The sequence below is a fragment of the Erpetoichthys calabaricus genome, chromosome 10, assembly GCF_900747795.2.
Source record: "Erpetoichthys calabaricus chromosome 10, fErpCal1.3, whole genome shotgun sequence".
Taxonomy (NCBI): Eukaryota; Metazoa; Chordata; class Cladistia; order Polypteriformes; family Polypteridae; genus Erpetoichthys; species Erpetoichthys calabaricus.
In genome coordinates, this window is record NC_041403.2 from 72,167,165 (window position 1) to 72,178,403 (window position 11,239).

Here is an 11,239-nt window from a genome sequence, read left to right on the forward strand (position 1 = left end):
GAAGAAATTTTAACTTGCAACCCAGGAACAGTCAATTTAAATATAGGAACTGAGTGAATTTTAAGCTTGGTAATTAACCAAATAGGGTCGTATTGTATTTACCTTATCTTTCTCTGTTGTAATATATATATATATATATATATATATATATATATATATATATATATATATATATATATTCACGGCATTCGTAGTCTGTGTCACAATCTGATTGTATGGGTGGTTACTGGTATCATAAAACTAATTATCTTTGCCAAGATAAATTAGATCTCTAAATAACCAGTAAACTGCCAGCCTCTCTATGTTATTGGAGAGACATCCCCACCCATAATTACAACAGCGCAGGTGAGCAGAGAGCTGAGGAGACTTCGTGCCAGCAAAGCAGCAGGTCCAGATGGAGTATCGCCATGACTGCTGAAGGTCTGTGCATCAGAGCTGGGGGGTCCTCTACAGAACATCTTCAACCTGAGCCTGGAACAGGGGAGAGTCCCGAGGCTTTGGAAAACATCTTGCATCACCCCAGTGCCAAAGGTATCACGTCCTAGTGAGCTGAATGACTTCCAGCCTGTCGCTCTGACATCACATGTGATGAAGACCATGGAGAGGCTGCTGCTTCACCACCTTAGGCGACAGGTTCAACACGCCCTTAACCCTCTGCAGTTTGCATATCAGGAGAAGGTGGGAGCGGAGGATGCCATCATCTATATGCTACACCGATCCCTCTCTCACTTAGACAGAGGCAGTGGTGCTGTAAGAATTATGTTTCTAGACTTCTCTAGCGCCTTCAACGCAATCCAACCTCTGCTCCTTAGGGACAAGCTGACAGAGATGGGAGTTGATTCATACCTGGTCACAGACCTCAGTATGTGCGTCTTGGGAACTGCACGTCTGACATTGTGGTCAGCAACACAGGAGCGCCACAGGGGACTGTACTTTCTCCGGTCCTGTTCAGCCTATATACATCGGACTTCCAATACAACTCGGAGTTCTGCCACGTGCAAAAGTTTGCTGATGACACTGCTATCGTGGGCTGCATCAGGAGTGGGCTGGAGGAGGAGTATAGGGACCTAATCAATGACTTTGTTAAATGGTGCGACTCAAACCACCTACAACTGAACACCAGCAAAACCAAGGAGCTGGTGGTGGATTTTAGGAGGCCCAGACCCCTCATGGACCCCGTGATCATCATAGGTGACTGTGTGCAGATGGTGCAGACCTATAAATATCTGGGAGCGCAGCTGGATGATAAATTAGACTGGACTGCCAATACTGATGCTCTGTGCAAGAAAGGACAGAGCCGACTATACTTCCTTAGAAGGCTGGCGTCCTTCAACATCTGCAATAAGATGCTGCAGATGTTCTATGAGACGGTTGTGGCGAGCGCCCTCTTCTATGCGGTGGTGTGCTGGGGAGGCAGCATTAAGAAGAAAGATGCCTCACGCCTGGACAAACTGGTGAGGAAGGCAGGCTCCATTGTTGGCATGGAGCTGGACAGTTTAACATCTGTGGCAGAGCGACGGCCGCTCAGCAGGCTCCTATCAATTATGGAGAATCCACTGCATCCACTAAATAGTATCATCTCCAGACAGAAGAGCAGCTTCAGCGACAGACTGCTGTCATTGTCCTGCTCCACTGACAGACTGAGGAGATCGTTCCTCCCCCAAACTATGCGACTTTCAGTTCCACCCGGGGGGGTAAACGTTAACATTATTCAAAGTTATTGTCTGTTTTTACCTGCATTTTTATTACTCTTTAATTTAATATTGTTTTTTGTATCAGTATGCTGCTGCTGGAGTATGTGAATTTCCCCTTGGGATTAATAAAGTATCTATCTATCTATCTATCTATCTATTGTCGCAGATTGAGGCCCTTGCCGTCCTCTTGAACCCTTCGACCACTCCAGACACCAGGTAAAAGTCCAATAGTAATATTTATTTGGACAATGTACAGTGCACAAAGCACCCTCCACTCCACAATACTCATATAACTAACCAATAATAAACACAATAATCAATCCTCCACACTCCCAGACACTTCGCCACCCTTCCTCCCAGCTCAGCTCAGCGTACTAGTTCCCCAGAGTCCTTTATATAGTCCCTGACCCGGAAGTGTTTCTCCCTTCTGTCCATGTGATCATGAACACTTCTGGGTCGGATAAAAAGCTCCTTTCTTCAACCCGGAAGCACGTCGTTTCCTCTTGTCACGTGATCCTGACGCACCTCCGGGTTATAGGGCAAGTAAGAGTCCGGCAGTCTCCCCACAGCGACTCCTGGTGGTCCCCAAGGTATCCAGCAAGGCTGTGCATATAAACTACAAAGTCCATGAGGCCCTGCTGGAATTCGGGGAACGTCCACGCTGTTGGGAGAGCTCCATCTGGCGGCCTGGGGGTGAGGGCGGGAATATTTAACCGGCCACACACCACACTATCTATCTATCTATTATTATTTGTCTGTCTAGTCTGTCTGCTTCATTTTATATGTCATATATAAATATATATTGCAAGAGATGGCAGGCAACTCAACCCAGCCGGCATGACCAAGAAGTGGATGGATGAGGGAAGGCAGCCTCTTTATGGTACTGCTTCCACCAGAATGCTAGATGGCAGCTCCCCTGGATTGCAGTGGTTCCCCAGATTCCCAAAGGGCACTATGGGACTTGGAGTTCTTTATTTCAGCCCTGTTGGGTACCGTGGGTGCTGTAAAAATGGAGGAGCCATGTGGCATGGGGTTTCCGCCTAACCTGGAAGTGCTTACAGACCATGTGTTTGGAAGAACTTAAGCACTTCTGGGTTGGACACTATAAAAGGACTTGCTAGCCTCACAGCGATGAGCCAGAATCGGGAGGTGGAGGACAAAGCTTGCGGAGTGAAGACTGAGAGAAGGAAAGAGGAAGAAAGTATTGTGTTGTATTTGGTGCTTTGTGTACTGGGCTGTGAAGAGGGGGGAAAGAGAAAAACACTTCCCCATTTAAGTAAAAGGTGTGCTATTTGGCAAGACTTGTGTCTCAGCCTGTCTGTGTCAGGGTTAGGGGAGCCCCTGGTGGTCCATAGGTGAAAAATTTAATGTTCATAACACCTTAAAGAAGTTGGCAGAATAAGGTCAAAAAAGTCCTGTGAGACCCACCATTGAGTCAGCATGTAAAGACATTGTGAGGGTTAAGCAACTGTCTTTCACATGCACTTGTGAGGCAGCATAAGGGCTCTGGTGATGGTAATTACCACCAAACAAGAGGTTGGTGCTGTGTTCTAATGCCTTCTCTTTTCTTCCCTCTAAAGAATGGAAGACAAATGGCCACTCCATTACTTATATTGCCTGGACCCACCCTTTTCTGCCAAGAGCCCATAAATCTATAAATCTGGAACCTGCCATCTTAATTCAGTTCTGTTTTGGACTTGCATCTGAAAAGACAGTACTCATATCTCTGTTAAATAATGTTGTTTTTTTTTTTTTGCTCAGCATTCTATGGGGTCACAGTTGTACTCCAGGCCTTTTTCAGTGTTCTGTCTCCTCTTTTACACAACAGAGCAGGTTTCATAGGTTCAGCTGTGTAGTTTCGAGATAATAATAATAATAATAATAATAATAATCCCCGTGACCCTGTGTTTGGATTCAGCGGGTTGGAAAATGGATGGATGGATGGATAATAATAATAATTCATTACATTTATATAGAGATCACTTCTCTCTTTCTTTATCCTTCTCTCCCTCTTTCTCACACCCACGCCATCTGCATGGTTCCTCAGGATGGCTCACTTCCTGGTCGTTGAGGGCCCACCAGAATTTTCATTTCAAAAATGTCACTAAATATAGTGATTATGGAAAAGGTCTCAAGTGAGCTCGGTATTTTGCAGGGTCACATATTATTTTCTAACACTTAACACACCAACACATATCTCAAAATATGTAGTGAAGGACAAAACACTTGAACATTAGAGAGACACAGTTTTGCCTTGCTGACACAATATTCTTGTCATCTAGGCAATATGCAGAAACAATTAAAAGTGTAAATGAAATTGTTGATTATATTGTAAGAAATGTTACATGTAAATCAAGAGACAATATGTCCAGACTCCTTAATGTATTTTTGAGACTACATTTGGAGTATTGTGTTGAATTCTGGGTGGCATAGTGGCGCAGTGGTAGCACTGCTGCCTCGCAGTTAGGAGACTTGGGTTTGCTTCCTGGATCCTCCCTGCGTGGAGTTTGCATGTTCTCCCCGTGTCTGCATGGGTTTCCTCCAGGTACTCTGGTTTCCTCCCACAGTCCAAAGACATGCAGATTAGGTGCACTGGCGATTCAAAATTGTCCTTGGTGTGTGTGTGTGTGTGTGCGTGTGCGTGTACGTGTGTGTGTGTGTGTGTGTGTGTGTGTGTGTGTGTGTGTGTGCACGCCCTGTGGTGGGCTGGTGCCCTGCCCAGGGTTTGTTTCCTGCCTTGTGCCCTGTGTTGGCTTGGGGTTGGCTCCAGCAGACCCTCGTGACCCTGTAGTTAGGATATAGTGGGTTGGATAATGGATGGATGGATGTTGAATTCCGGTCAGAATGCTGCAAAGAAGACATAGCAGCACTCAAAGTTTTGCAGACAAGAGCAATTAAATGCACCTCTAGAGTAGTGAATCTCTCCATTCTGACAGGCTAAAGAAAGCAAACCCCTTTCGTCTTCAACAAAGACAACCCAGCCTCCATTTTGACAGTGGCGTAGCTAGGGGCGGGCGGAGGGGGCAGTCCGCCCCGGGTGGCATTATTGGCCAAAAGGCTCAGAACACTTCACATGTAAGCAGCAGGGTTCGGAAAAATATCACTCATGAATGAAAAACAGTTAAATTCTCTGATTTTCATCCACAAATGCTTCAAAAATCATTTTCAGACAGTCCTCCTGTGACGGCATCAGACACGGCAGTTGAAATTTATGAGGCAATAACAAAAATAAACAGAAACATTACACCAATAATAATTTCTAGGGCGATAAACAACTAATTCACAATATATAATTTTGTTTTGTTACCAATCCGAATGCGTTCTTGCTCATCCCCACCTATCACTTGTACACCACACCGGTTCTGGTTTTTGCAGCGTAATTATATTAAACTAATAACCAGAAAACAGCTTATCAGTGCGTCTGTACTATATTCTTGTCTAGTTGATGCTTATAAATAATTATATGTGAAAAAAATATTGCTGTTATATATAAATAAATCTATGCAATTGTAATTTTCTATTTAAATAAGTTAACATATTCAGATACGTTGGAGGGCGGTAAATTGAAGCCCCGCCCCGAGTGGAGCGAACTCGAGCTACGCCACTGTATTTTGGAGCCAGTCTGAAGCCTGTATAAGTGGGGAGTGTTAGTATAAGGAAAGGCATACAGCCATAAAAATCACACCGAAATCTATAAAACATCGACCCTATGTAGAACTGGAAAAAGATGAAGAGCAGGAAGAAGAACACTTAAACACATATAGCTGCATGGGGATGTAATCCAATATGTCCAAAGGCATCAGTGAAATGCATTCGTTAACATTCTTTCAGATAAATAATAAATCAAATATTTGGGGGCACTAGTGCAAATTAAGGGTAGGAGATTTAGAAAGCCTTCAGACCCTTTCACTTTATTCACACTTTATTGTGTTGGAATCTCTTATTCATGTACTGTAAGTAGCAGACTCTTAATTCATTACTTTGTAAATGTCCCATTGGCAACAATTACATCTTTGAAAATTACACTGAGGTTCCATGATTATTGACAGGGACGCATGACTGCTTACTCATCCACAGCACAAAAACATTTGTCAACTTTGTGGATGATAGTACCATACTAGGATTACTCTTCAATAATGACAAGATCAACTGCAGGAAAGAAATACAAAATATGATTAAATGGTGTATAGAAAACTATTTGTAACTCAATGTACAAAAAAACAAGAAATAATAATTGATTTTAGGAAAGCACACAGGGCAGTGAACATTCTTGGGGTCAACATTAGAGACATCCTTCTCCTGGTCAATAAACACCTCACACCTTGTGAAGAAGACCCAACAACACCATTTCTTCCTAAGGAGACTGACAAATGCCACACTACTGCAGCAGGTTAAGATCAGTTTTTATTGTAGTGCTACAGAGAGAATTGTACCTTGTGATCAGAAAGATCTACAAAGAGTGGTAAAGGTGGAGCAATACAACAATGGAGCCAAACTCTCAGATTTGGAGTAGGTCAATAGCAACTGATGCTTCTAGAAGGCCCTGGATACCATTACAAATTAAATCCACCCATTATCTTTTGCCCTATGACAGGCACTATAAAGTCATACATGCACACCTTACCAGGCTTAAAAACAGCTTCTTTCCTACAGCAGCTTAAATTATGTCATCTCACAATGGCACTACTAGATGGACATGTGAAATACCAGCCCCCCAAACAACCACATTTACATATTAATATGTGCAATAACCCACTGTTAATCCTGTTAATTTTTATTCTCTTCTATTTACATACCTACCTATTTATATGCTTATAGTTTTGCTTATTTATGGCATATATATTAATACTGTATAGTAGTGTCTATTTATAATACCTGTTATTTTTGTGCAGATTTGCACATCTGTTAAGTTGACCATTGCATTATTTGTCACCTCCCTGACCAAGGCCCTTCTTGCCTGGTGTCACACACGTGCGAGTAGGAGGCAGCTGAAGGGCTTATATAATCATAACAACTTATCTGACCAGGGGGCGGAGGGGTGCACTGATTCTCTGTCTCAGTTCCCTGCAGATCGGTCCCGGGAAATCCCGCCAGGTGCCGAAGCCCAGAAGAAGACATTCTTCTTCAGGCAAGATGTAATCAAAACTGAAATAAATTTTAAACGTTCTAAGGAAAAATGAAATATAACAAACTATAAATCTATTTCTTACATAATTGTGGTCTCTTTAAGATGTTTACTTTGCATTTTAAGCCACTTATTTTATCTCAATTTTAAAGCAGCTTATTTTAGCATAACAGTGCCAATCTTACAGTATCTCCAACACAGACCACTGAAACATGGATGTCATCCATGAGCATAACTTCTGTCATCTTTCATCTAAACGGGCATATAACCTAATCCAATAATGTCAGATTTTTGTATAGGTCTCAATAATGTTAAACCAGACCATATCTTAAATGACTTTAATTTAAAATCTCTCAATTGTATGACTTGTTATATAGTATAAGGAGCAGTAAATTTATCAATGAGTTGAAAAAAACATTCATAATAATGGCTACAACTTTTCACAAGTTGGTAATGATCACATAGTTCCAAAAAAAAACTGCAGTCTGTGAAATAACTAATTTATTTCCTTGTTTTACATTTTTGGTTGCATTTTAATTCACTTTATTATAAATTATGCCTACATTACCCACAAACATAACATAACATGTGAAAGCCTCTTAATTCAATTTAGAGTCACTGGGTCCAGAAAAATGATCAGAATCCAGGCATGATCAGAAATTAACTTTAAAAACAATTTGTTTTCACTAAAATAGCTTTATATTTGACATTTATCTAGCTAAATATATTATTTAATGTTATAAAAGTGCAATCCACTTCAGGCAGTGTTAAAAGGTAAAATGCTACCAAGATGAAGGCACATTTTCAAAAATGTTATTGTAAGATTTGATACAACTAACAATGAGTATGCAGCTCATATTTTAGATTTAATTTGTTCATCTTTTTTGACATACCTTCTTTCATTCAGCTCCGCAGGAATGCACCAACAAAACAGAAGAATCCTCTATGGGGGTGACACCTGTCCATCCCAACCACACAGATTAATATCATGTCTTTGGGCCACGAAACAAAATTAGAGTCCCTGGTGAAAGCCAACAATAACATTAAGAAAAAGTAAAAATTACAGAGCACAATTAAGGGTAAAACACAATCCAAGTCCATGTAACACGTTAAATGATGACACTACCCGCTGTGGCACTATTCTATCTGGTAAGCTAAAGAGAAGACTTTATTGTATATTCATTTATTAAAAAGTAAAAACAAAAAAATACTGTAAAGTAACTGGTCAAAAATTCAATAACAGCCTTATTAATAACTAAAAAATGGTTATATATTAATTCCTTACAGGGAAACGTCTAAAATGTTAGCCGGTAATAACTACCACATAATAAGATGTGGCCAGGTATAGACATATTCATAGTATTCAAACATATTACAGAGCTCTTGAGTTATGGAGATGTCCTTTGGAAGTTTTCACATAACAATTAAGGACTGCCAATATGTAAAAGGAAAGAACACAGAGTAAAACTTCTTCTTACGACCATTTATTTGGCTCGTGTAACATTTGGGATATATTCGTACTTGCATTACATAATCAATGCTGTTTTACAAAGTTTTCTTTAAAATCAACCAATTAAAATTACTTTGGGGTATTTTTGAAGCCATACTCTGTTGAACTTTGGTCAATTGTTCACTGCCCATTGTTGTATTTCAGTCTGGGTTTCAAATCCAAATGTTATTTTGATTTCTTTCTTGCTTATTTGTGATTCACATTGTTGATTATGTACTCTCCTTATGTGTAAGGATTTTCTCCTGTGTACCGTGTGTTTGTGGGTTGTTCTCCAAGAGGCAAGGCCTCTTGACCATCACTGCAAGGAACTGTCCATAGCCCTATAAAGATTTGGGCAACCCACAGTCCCTTGCGGTTCATTCAGATATGCTTGTAGGTTGGGGAGTGTTTCTTTGAGATTTTTCTGTGTCTTTGTGATTTCTGGAGTTTCGAGTTTTCTGCTGTTTTTTTGACTTCGCCATTGGATTACTATATTGGGACTTTATTTGCTATCAGATTGCCTTTATTTTTAGGCAACTCCTTTTGCCTTTGTGCTCTCAGGAGCTGACTTTTGTGTTATAGAACATTTTTGTGTTAATAAATCTTTTTATTTATAAAGATTCTACTCTGTTCTCTGTGTTACTAGCAGGGTTTTTTTGATGGTATTTCCCCCACTAGTGGACATTTTGAGTATTTTTGTGACTTTTATGTATTGGGATCTCTCAAGTTCATAACAGTTGTTACCTTTAGAGTAGTGTTGGATTGGTACTAAAATTGTGAGTTTGGTATTAATACCAGCTTTTGGACCTTAGTACCAGTACCAAAACGGTCTCAAAGCAAATAATGGATAACTCCAAAACCCTCTCCAGCCTCCCTAATGTGCTGTACCTCACTGCACATTACTTCCCTCTTGATAGCCATAAATTCCCAACCGCAGCAATAAGTTGGGGGGTTATGCCTCGTGAAGTCCCAATGGCCTGAAAACAATAAGGGGTTCCCGAGGAAGTCTACAAAATGGACTTTTTTTCCAAATATACACTGTTGGTTGTCAAATTTAGAATGGGTGGAAGGCTGACATTTACTTCTGGTACTGAAAATCCTGACATGCTGGTACACTGTGCAACTATACTTCAGAGATGGTCAGTAACTTAGCATGACCTCCATACAGCAGCCTCTGTAATAAAGTGACTATGCCACAAACATAGAGCAAATAAAGCCCCTTCACGTATGGCTGGCGGTTCATGCCTGATTGTAAGTGGCAATCTGGATGACCAGCCAGAAAATAAGTCTTAGAAAACAGGGAAAAAGAGGGAAAGGTAAATAAACGTAGAAGGATAAAAAAATCACATTCCAATATATACAACAAATGAAAAGGCATATACAGTATCTCACAAAAGTGAGCACACCCCTCACATTTTTGTAAATATTTTATTATATCTTTTCTTGGGACAACACTGAAGATATGACACTTTGATACAATGTAAAGTAGTCAGTGTACAGCTTGTATAACAGTGTAAATTTGCTGCCCCCTCAAAATAACTCAACACACAGCCATTAATGTCTAAACCACTGGCAACAAAAGTGTGTACACCCCTAAATGAAAAATGTCCAAATTGTGCCCAAAGTGTCAATATTTTGTGTGGCCACCATTATTTTCCAGCATTGCCTTAACTCTCTTGGGCATGGAGTTCACTAGAGCTTCACAGGTTGCCACTGGAATCCTCTTCCACTCCTCCATGATGACATCACGGAACTGGTGGATGTTAGAGACCTTGTGCTTCTCCACCTTCCGTTTGCTCAATAGGGTTTAGGTCTGCAGACATGCTTGGCCAGTCCAGCACCTTTACCCTCAGTTTCTTTAGTAGGCGATGGTCGTCTTGCAGGTGTGTTTGGGGTCGTTATCATGTTGGAATAGTACCCTGCGGCTCAGTTTTCGAAGGGAGGGGATCATGTTCTGCTTCAGTATGTCACAGTACATGTTGGCATTCATGATTCCCTCAATGAACTGTAGCTCCCCAGTGCCAGCAGCACTCATGGAGCCCCAAACCATGACACTCCCACCACCATGCTTGACTGTAGGCAAGACACACTTGTCTTTGTACTCCTCACCTGGTTGCCACCACACACGCTTGACACCATCTGAACCAAATAAGTTTATCTTGGTCTCATCAGACCACAGAACATGGTTCCAGTAATCCATTTCCTTAGGCTGCTTGTCTTCAGCAAAACTGTTTGCAGGCTTTCTTGTGCATCATCTTTAGAAGAGGCTTCCTTCTGGGATGACAACCATGCAGACCAATTTGATGCAGTGTGAGGCGTATGGTCTGAGCACTGACAGGCTGAACCCCCACCCCTTCAACCTCTGCAGCAATGCTGGCAGCACTCATACGTCTGTTTTCAAAAGTCAACCTCTGGATATGACGCTGAGCACGTGCACTCAACTTCTTTGGTTGACAATGGCGAGGCCTGTTCTGAGTGGAACCTGTCCTGTTAAACTGCTGTATGGTCTTGGCCACCGTGCTGCAGCTCAGTTTCAGGGTGTTGGCAATCTTCTTATAGCCTGGCCATCTTTATATAGAGCAACAATTCTTTATTTCAGATCCTCAGAGAGTTCTTTGCCATGAGGTGCCATGTTGAACTTGCAGTGACCAGTATAAGAATGTGTGAGAGCGATAACAATAAATTTAACACACCTGCTCCCCATTCACACCTGAGACCTTGTAACACTAACGAGTCACATGACGCCGGGAAGGGAAAATGGCCTGTTTCTCTGTAAAGAGAAAGCATGAAGAGGAGTAAAGGCTATGAGGCATGCTGAGATAGTCGCTTTCAAATACAGCAATTACAAAACCAGACAGGTTCAGAGTCTGAGAAGCAGGATTTATGGAAAAATGCATGAGAGAAAGGAGCTCCAGTTAAGTGATGTTCGCA